Below are 8271 nucleotides of genomic sequence, written 5' to 3'. Positions count from 1 at the left end.
TATTGTTGTTACTGTTATTGTTGTTACTGTTATTGTTGTTACTGTTACTGTTGTTACTGTTACTGTTATTGTTATTGTTGTTGTTATTGTTACTGTTATTGTTATTACTGTTACTGTTATTGTTGTTGTTACTGTTATTGTTGTTGTTACTGTTATTATTATTACTGTTATTATTATTACTGTTATTATTATTACTATTATTACTACTACTATTATTACTACTACTACTATTATTATTATTATTATCATATATTTCCTTATGGTGACTTTTGTTAATCTCTGAAAAACATTCTAAATTATTAAAATATAATTTACTCATTTTCCTCTTAGATCGTTGTGTTTGTTTTCTTGTTATTGAGCAACATGTTTGGTCCTTATGGTGCCCTTCATTAGTGTTTACGTGTCGGGTGTGTTTATGTGACCACTTACGTTTATGTAATCATTTGTATGTACATTGTCAGAAGTACTAGAATAAGAAGGATAGTTTATATACCCCATTTTAATCACCCCTTCACTTCTTACATTAACCAAATTACATGTTTGATCCGTAAAACTACGTTGATTATTACTACTTGTATTTTCACCAATTATGGTTTGCTTACATGGTAAAAAGTTATCATTGTCTGATTGTTTATTAACGCATTTGATAAATTTTGTTAAAGTTTTTTTTATTAATCAAATTTTTAAAATTAAGTGTATTTGTTTTAATATTGTTACTATTTTTTTTTATTTTATTTTTATTTATGTTTTTATTAACACAATTGGCATTGGCATTATGAGCGTTAACATTATCAACATTGACATTATAAACATTGACATTATAAATATTAACATTATCAACATTAACATTATCGAAATTCATATTATCAGTATTATTATTAAATCCATTCACATTTAAATACGATAAATCAGAATTAAATTTATTAATTATATTTTTATTATTTTCAGAATTAAAATCATAACATATTTTGTTTATCACTCTTTTATCTTTTTCTATATTTTTTGTAATTATTTTTTTTTTTTTTCTTTTTTGTATGTAAAATATGTGTTTTCGTGTTTTTTTTTAAAGTTATGATTACAAAATAAGTCTTCTTTGTCATCATTTGTTATTTTACTACTTTTGCTTAACATTCTAATATTGGTGTAATTACTACAGCTACTATTATTATCACTATTATCATCCATAATGTGTTTACTTTTATTGATTGGTATATAACTGTCGCTACTGTCTGTTTGTTTATTCCTACATTTTTTTCTTGTATTTTTTGGTTTTCTTTTGCTATTGTCACTTCTGCTATTACTACTGCTATTACTACTGCTATTACTACTTCTATTACTACTACTATTACTACTTCTATTATTACTACTATTACTACTGCTATTACTACTGCTATTATCATTATTATATTTTTCTCCCTTTTCTTTATTTATGTTACTTACACTATATGTGTTAATATTATTTGTGCATTTGTTATTACTACCCGTTTTGTTTTCTTTTTCTATATTATATTGTTTTACAATTAAAATCCTATCATTATTGTCATTATTTAATGTTCTGTTTGAAGCATGTAAGTTTTCGGTACATGATTGCATATTTATAGTTTTTTTCTATGATTTCAGCATCTGTACTATTACTAGCGTTACTATTGTTATTACCATCTGCATTACTACTTGCATTACTATTTGCATTACCAATTGTATTACCATCTGCATTATCATCTGTATTATTGAGTAGTAAAGTATTTGTATCTGTATTTTTATTTTCACTTAATTTATTATTATAAACATTTTTCAGAATAGTATCCTTGTGCTTATTTTTTTTCTCTATTATTTTCCTTTTTTCCATCTTTAATTTTATCACAATTTTTATCTTGTTTTTTAGTTTCTTTTTTTTCTTTATGTTCTTCTGATTTATTGTACATATTTTTATTTTGTTCTTCAGATTGAAAGTTGTGATTATTCGAGTTACCCATTTTAATTTGATTCTTTTTTTCTTTTTCTAAATTTATATGTTTATCATAAAGAAAAATGTCATTATGATAAAATTCGTTGTTGACAAGTTTATTTTTTAACTCATCTTTTTTATGTGAATGACCAACGTATTTTATACTAGTCATGTCTGTTATTATTTGTTGTGGTTATGATTGTGTAGTTGTGTGGTTTTGGCTGCGGTTATGGTTATTGTTTTTTTTGTTCGTTTTTTTTTTTTTTTTTTTTTTTTTTTTTTTTTTTTTTTTTTTTTTTTGCTAATGTTGTTTAATTAGTTAGGAGAGCATTTTTTGCTAATTAATAAAATGACAAATTTTTTATTTTAATTCGCATTAATCACTTTCTTAAACATAGTGAAATACTTTGCTAAGTGATCATATATATGTCATAGCACATTTATACACATGTATATATATATATATACATAAATATAAAAAAAGAACTCCCAAAAATTTACATTATAAAACATATAGTTTATAAATCGCAATAAAGTTAATCATAAAGATTGCTAACACATGACATACATATGTTTCCTTACATGTATAAAACAAATACAGTAAAACATACGAACAAAAATATATATACATATAAATATTTTTTTTATAACTTATATATGTAATAAGGTGTAGTCAAATTTAGTAGCAGTTTTAAATATAACTACTATTTAGATACATATTATATCCACCTTATTTGACAATGTTATATATATATATATATATATATATATACATGCATAAACGAACAAGTTGAATATTTTTCAAACACATTAACATACACCTAAAAGTACGCATCCTAAATGAAAGAAAAAAAAAAAAAAAATTTATAGTTATAAAAGCCAACAAAATATTTAGTTAATAATGTTACTATTTAAATGAATAAAATATAAATTTAATAAAGTTAATTAAAAGTTCACAACTAAATAAAAAAAAAAAAAAAAAAAACACACACACACACACGCACACACTATATACATATATATGTATAAAGAATAAACACTAGCTGACACCTATGTATACTGACAACACAACTTACAGAAATGTCAACATATCATTTATAATAATAAAAACAATATAAAATACAAAAGTATAAAAAATAAAGTGAAACAAATACATATAATAATCAACACAAAAGTATATGCAAGAAAATTTTTTTTTTTATAATTATTAATGTTTAAAAATAAATGTTTTAAAAAAATTGGATTTTTTTTGTGATCAATAGATTTTTAACAAACAACTGGTTTTTTTTTTTAGCTTTTTTTTTTTTTTTTGAGGTTATCAATAAGTTAAAAAAAAAAATAAAAAAAAAATTATAATAAGCTTCGAAAATATAATGGTGCAAATATATATATGTATATATCACTAGAAACTCAATAGAATAAAAATTTAAATATTGAAATAAAAAACAATCAAAAAATGTGCATAAAAAGAACAAACAATTTATTATGTATCTTTAGTTGTACTTAATTTTTTTTTATCAAATTCACTATTTTTATTGCTCTTACTGCTTTTGCTACGTTTAATATTTTCATTTTTTTCACCACCTTTGTTCTTTTGTTACTTTTGTTACTTTTGTTTTATTTTTTTTTTATTATTATTTTATTTTATTTTATTTTTTTTTTTGACGTTTATTAAGGGTGCTTATATAGGCATTTCAAAAAATCATAGTGAGCTTAAAAATTATTTCGAATTACAATGAAAACCACAAAAAATAAAATAAAAAGGCTCAAGAAAAGAATAATAATGCAATATAAAAAGTTACAAGAACTAATGAAGTGGTGTTAAAAAAAAAAAAAAAAAAAAAAAATAGAGATGTGTTCTAGAGCACACAAATATATTTATTTGCATATTACATTTATAAGTATTACTTTTTTTTTTTTTTTTTTTTTTTTCTCATTGGTAGAAATGTTACATTTAAAAGAAAATAAAAAAAATGAGAGAATGTGTGATGTGTAATGTCAAGGGCATTTGTTCATTTTTTAATTACTTTTAATAACAAATTAATAGGTTATAATTGTTTAAACATTGTGTAATATATTAGTTAAATCTACAAAAAAAAATACTCTATACATTTTTTTTTTTTCTTTTTTATTTAACAATAATTCTATTTGTTCATATATATCCATTTATATTTATATTTTACATGCAGAAAAAAAAAAAAAAAAAAATGAAATACTCATGCATCTGGGTGTATTAGTATTTTAATAATATTTTAATAATTACCTATATATATATATATATATATATATATATTTAAAATGTAAAAATATGTTTTGTACTTATGTATAAGTTTATTCATTTATTTTATAATTAAAAAGAATAATATATTAAGAAACTGTCATATATGAGTATAAACATATCATTAATATTCTGTGTGTTTTACTGATACATTAAAATAAAACAAGGGTTGTTAACGTTTTTTTTTTTTTTTTTTTATTAATGGTTTATTTTTTTTTAAGCACTGTTATTTCCTTTTTATTTACATACTAATTACTTTTATTTTATTTTGTATGTTATAAACTTTTCAAGTTGGTTATGTATTTTGTTACTGTTATTAGATGCTGTTTTCATATAAAAAATGTTGATAATATTTATAATACCAATCAATAAATGATGAATACATATTTGCAATTAAAACGAAAAAATAAAATAATAAATAAAAAGTAATAAATTTTTATGATAGTTATATTATGTTTAATATGTTAAAACACGTGTTACATATGTGTATATTTACATAAACGTTTACACATTCCAATATACTTTAAGGCATAATATGGAATAAATATCGTGTAAAATAAAAATAAATATACTTTATGTAATTCTTATATTATGTGCATAATAGTAAATTATATTTTTTATTATAAACAAAAAAAAAAATAAAATAAAATAAAACATTATTTAATTGGAATCAATTGGTACAACTGCTAAAGCTGAAATTCTATTATCTCCTTTACATTTTTTCTATAAACACATTTTGTATTATTTTTGCTACATCCTAAAATAACAAAATAAAAAATTTTAAATGTTTATTGAAATGTGAAAAAATATAAACGTGTATTGTATGCACCTTAATGGTTGTTTTTTTTTTTTTTTTTTTTTTTTTTTTTTTTTTTATCGTGCTATTTATTTATGTGTATGTTCAGGTTTTGTTGTATATTTGTATGCACAGATTGAGACGTATGACATATATATTTATTACGTATATGAATTCACTGGAAGTCCTTTGACCATGACTAATTGGTTCGTTTTTTCCTTCCATCCAATTCGATAATTTCTCCATTATGTTCCATTAAAATAATATAATGTGTGTTAACATTTATATCATCTCCTACAGATGCTTGGCCACCAGAACATTCATGATGTAACAATTCAATGCTCTTATTATTTTCGAGTTCCTAGAAAAAAGGAAGTAACAAAAGTAAGAACCAACAATTTGAATAAATGTTTAAAAAAAAAAAAAAAAAATAATAATAACAATAATAATAATAATAATAATAATAATAATAATAATAAAATAAAAATAAAAATAGAAAAAAATAAATATTCACATAGTTCGTTCCTTTTTTTCTTTAACACAATGTGTGATATGTAAAACGAAACCTTTCCTCTTTCTTCAGGAGTCATTTTCTCAACTTTATCAAAAAAATTAGCTAAAATAGAACCCTTGCCTTAAAAAGAAGCAACGAAAGCATACATATAACATATACGTAGATGGTATTATAAAAACTAACACATCAATGTTAATATATATATATATATATATACAGCTATATTATAATTTAGTAAAAAAATAAATGTAAATAGATGGAAAGTCAAACTTACTAATTTCAAATTTATCTCTCAAATTTCCGAACAAATGTATCAAAGCAATTGTACCACAACAGTTTGGAATAGTCTTAATAAACAAAAAAATAAAGATAAAAATGGATTAGAACAAAAATAAATGAACGAACGAGGCTATATAATTTTTTTACAATGCACAAATTAAAAACAGTCTTTATAAATATATCCACACATAAGCATATAAACGTAGGCACATACATTTATATATATTGGTATGTATATTTATAGATTATTATACAAGCGATAATGTAACCATAATGCTTACTTGCTTTATAAAAAAAAGCGTCACTAATACCTTTATTTACTATTTTTTCACTTGAATTGTTTTCATTATTCTAATTGATAATAACAGAAAAAAAAAAAAAAAAAAAAAAAAATTTTAATTCCTTTTTTTAAAGAACAGGTAATTAGTTTGAAAAAAAAAAAGAGAAGAGACGAAAAAAAAAGAGGATAAGAAAAAAAAATAAAGTATTACAAAATTTTCATTTAATGGGTATAATAGTAGTATTGCATGCGCTGGTTTAGGTATCTGTTAATTTATATTTAAAAAAAAGAAAAAATATATATATATATATATTATATATATAGGAAGAAAGAAAGAGAAAGATATGTGCGTGTCATTAATGTTTACTTAAAAAATGTGCTTATGTTTACTTAAAAAATGTGCTTATGATGTATGCGTGTGTGTTTTTCTTTATTTTATTTTTTTTTTTATAGTGTTTATCATATGTATGTGTGTAGGGGACATATAAGTGGTTATGTAATTGTTTAATTATGTGGTTTTTTAATTATTTTTTTGTTTGATAAACTGCAAAAACATAACCAACCATATCTAATAGGTCTTTATCAAAACCCAAAATATCCTCAAACTTTAATTTACATTGTCCAAGTTTAGTAGAATATAAATACAACGAATCTGGGTTGGATTCTAAAGGTACCCAAAAATTCTTTAACATTTTCTCTATTTTTATTTTAAGTTAAAAAAAAAAAAAAAAATAAACAAATAAAAAGCAAATAAAAAGCAAATAAAAAACAAATAAAAAACAAATAAAAAACAAATAAAAAACAAATAAATATATAAAAATCCTATTTCAAGTATTTTATATATAAGCATTAAAAAAATAAATAAAAAAAAAAAAAAAGCGACGTTTATAATATATATATATATATATATATTTTTTTTAATATTTATGGAAAAGTTATTAAATATGAACTTTGTGGGTACATAAGCGACGCATAATTTAAAGAAAAGAAGTAAAGGAAAACAAAAATATATTTACATATGTATTTATTTACTCCATACAAAGTTTTTTTTTTTTTAATTTAATAAATTTTTACAGAAATATACAGGTTGATGTGAACATAGAACATTTTATTTTTATTTTTATTTTTTGTTTGTGTGCTGATTGTACATCATTTAGTAACTAGCTCATTTTTTTATAAAAACGGTCACTTATTTATTTTTATTATTTTTTTTTTTTTTTATGAGGGATTAAAGTGAGAATAAAAACATAATGGTATATATATTATGAATGCTCATATAAATTTAAGCACGTATATACATAAATAATGTTCTTTGTTAATGGTCACCTTTAAAAAAAAAAAAAAAAAATATATAAATATATATCCATAGAAATTATATATATATATATATATATTTCGTATTTTTTTTTTACATAATGTTTAAATAAAAATATATTAACAATTTTTTTATTTTAAAAAAAAGAGTCAAAAATTAATCATTTAATATATATAAACATATAATTATATATATATAAAATTTTAAGCGAAGAAATATATAACTCGTCGAAGTACATTAACATATTTATATAAACAACACTTTATCATTAAATACAACGTTAAAAAAGGAATAGTTCAAAATGGCAAAATCAAAGAATCACACAAATCATAACCAAGTAAAGATATGATAATGCATATATATATATATATAGTTCATCTTAATCGTTTTTTTTTTTTTTTTTTAAACAGTGTTTTTTCAGTTATTTCCTTTTTTTTTTAATAAACATGTTCCCATTATTTTTATAAGTGACAGTTCTACATCTTTATAAACATTATTTACTTGTTTATGTAAATTACATATAAGTCATTATTAAGGATTACTTTATTATACATTTTAATAGTGTTATTTTTATTTTTTTTTTTTTTTATTGACCTAGAACTATTAAAAAGTTCTTTAATGTGTTGTAGCTGTGTGGTACAAATAATGCATATTCAATGTTACTTATCATTTAACTGATATATACATATATATATATATGTATATATATATATTTTTCTTTTTAATATAGAACAGGAAGGCTCATAAGAATGGTATTAAGAAACCCAAAGTCCACAAATTCATGTCTCGTAAGGGGGTATGTATAAAAAATTAATTTGTTATTGATTCATTTACTAATTTTTATATCCTTTCAGATAGTTTTAT

The 8271-nt window shown here is 20.7% G+C and overlaps 3 long non-coding RNA genes across 3 annotated transcripts; 1 reads left to right on the top strand and 2 right to left on the bottom strand.

Annotated features, from left to right (window-relative positions):
* Positions 1 to 4965: 4965 nt before the first annotated feature.
* Positions 4966 to 5822, bottom strand: LOC113223607. The gene is made up of 4 exons (XR_003308802.1): positions 5808 to 5822; positions 5586 to 5653; positions 5185 to 5380; positions 4966 to 4980 (listed from the first exon to the last, which is right to left on the bottom strand). It is a non-coding gene; the product is annotated as an uncharacterized LOC113223607 (long non-coding RNA).
* Positions 5823 to 6103: 281 nt separating this feature from the next.
* LOC113223608 lies at positions 6104 to 6774 on the bottom strand. Its single transcript, XR_003308803.1, has 3 exons — positions 6656 to 6774; positions 6304 to 6357; positions 6104 to 6163 (listed from the first exon to the last, which is right to left on the bottom strand). It is a non-coding gene; the product is annotated as an uncharacterized LOC113223608 (long non-coding RNA).
* Positions 6775 to 7548: 774 nt separating this feature from the next.
* Positions 7549 to 8271, top strand: LOC113223606. The gene is made up of 2 exons (XR_003308801.1): positions 7549 to 7744; positions 8138 to 8271. It is a non-coding gene; the product is annotated as an uncharacterized LOC113223606 (long non-coding RNA).

This window comes from Piliocolobus tephrosceles, unplaced genomic scaffold (assembly GCF_002776525.5).
Source record: "Piliocolobus tephrosceles isolate RC106 unplaced genomic scaffold, ASM277652v3 unscaffolded_41928, whole genome shotgun sequence".
Classification (NCBI taxonomy): domain Eukaryota; kingdom Metazoa; phylum Chordata; class Mammalia; order Primates; family Cercopithecidae; genus Piliocolobus; species Piliocolobus tephrosceles.
This window is presented reverse-complemented; position numbering and strand designations above follow the sequence as displayed.